We start from the raw sequence: 1,422 nt of genomic DNA, 5'->3' as shown, positions 1-1,422 counted from the left end.
AGTTTCTCCTCTACCATGGCCTTCTGCCATGCTACTTCTTTTTCAGAGCCAGCCAATCAAGACCTGAAACATGAGTCAAAGTATGCCCTCCTGCCTTTAAATTATGAGTGTGGGGTTCTGTTTCAGTGGTGAAACACTGGACTGTGACTAGGATACAACTCCTTAGTGCAGGGCCACCGGGTGCTGGGAGTCTCTCACCCAAGCCAGGTCTGCAGTGACAGGAGCTGAGGAAGAGGACCTTGTAGAAAGAGGCCACAATGGTGACCCGCCATGAGGAGCCCACGAGGATCTGACCATGCCTGGGCTGGCACACAGGGTGGGAGGTGAGTGTGCAATCCTAGCTTCTCATGAGCAGAGGTGGGGACACCAGGAAGGTGGGGCATGTGACCACAGAAGTAGCCAGCATTGAACCACTCCCTGGGTGGAGCAAGGGAGCTCAGATCACAGAGACACACAGAAAGACCTGGGCTTAGGCTAAACCTACTGGGTAAACAGTGGTGGTGGGGCAGAGCCAGTGAGAACAGGCAATGCTGTAAGATAAATGCGTCCTCACTCTCAGTTTGCAACAAGCTTTATGAAACACCACTGATTGGAGGATGGAAGGGACAACAGTAGCTCACATGAAGATCCCTGAGGTCCTCAGGACCTGCTCAGTGTCTTCCTCATCCCAAATCAGCCCTGTCTGCCACAGAGTCCTACACCTGTCACCTACCAGCTGGGCCACCTGGAGGGTACAGAGGCTTCTCCCAGGCCTGGGATTCTTGGACTCCTCTAAGACTCTTTCTGTATCCCAAAACTCATCCTTGATTGTCATTAAAAATGTTGTTTACTAACCATGCTACTCTTCTGCCCCAGCTGTGGGAATGGGCTGATCATGGAGGAGGGACAGCGCTGTCACCTCTTCACCTGCAACACTTGTCCTTACGTGCACAACATCACCCGCAAGTTAACAAACTGGAAGCATCTGAAGCTGAAAGAAGTGGATGCTGAGCTTGGAGGGCCAGCAGCTGGGAGAATGTTGACCCTACTGCAGAACCGTGTCCCGAGTGCGAACATCCTCATGCTACTTCATGCAGCTTCAGGCCTGCTCTGCAGATGAGCACATGACCACCTTCTCTACAAGTGCTGCAATGCCCAGTGTGGACACTGTTGGAGGGATTAATATATGGAGCTGCTTCAGTACCTGTCGGGTGGGTGAACTGTGTGTCCAGGGGGTCTTTATTGGTATAGTGAGAGCTGAGAGCTGAGCCTTTGGGAGGAAGATCAGCATGTCTGGAAATGTCACCCATCTTCCAGGTAGAGTGAGTGAAGTCATTAATGTCCAGGGAGTTTGTGGGGCAGAGACCTGAAAGGAAGTACACTTAGTTTAGGGTCCTTTTTTTCATCTTTTACACTGACTAACAGTTGACTTTTTTTTAACCA

At 51.1% G+C, this 1,422-nt stretch overlaps 1 pseudogene; it reads left to right on the top strand.

Moving 5' to 3' along the window:
* The first annotated feature begins 835 nt into the window (after window positions 1-835).
* LOC101570729 lies at window positions 836-1,162 on the top strand (annotated as a pseudogene).
* Window positions 1,163-1,422: the final 260 nt, after the last annotated feature.

Source organism: Octodon degus, unplaced genomic scaffold (assembly GCF_000260255.1).
Source record: "Octodon degus isolate 3935 unplaced genomic scaffold, OctDeg1.0 scaffold00132, whole genome shotgun sequence".
Taxonomy (NCBI): domain Eukaryota; kingdom Metazoa; phylum Chordata; class Mammalia; order Rodentia; family Octodontidae; genus Octodon; species Octodon degus.
This window is presented reverse-complemented; position numbering and strand designations above follow the sequence as displayed.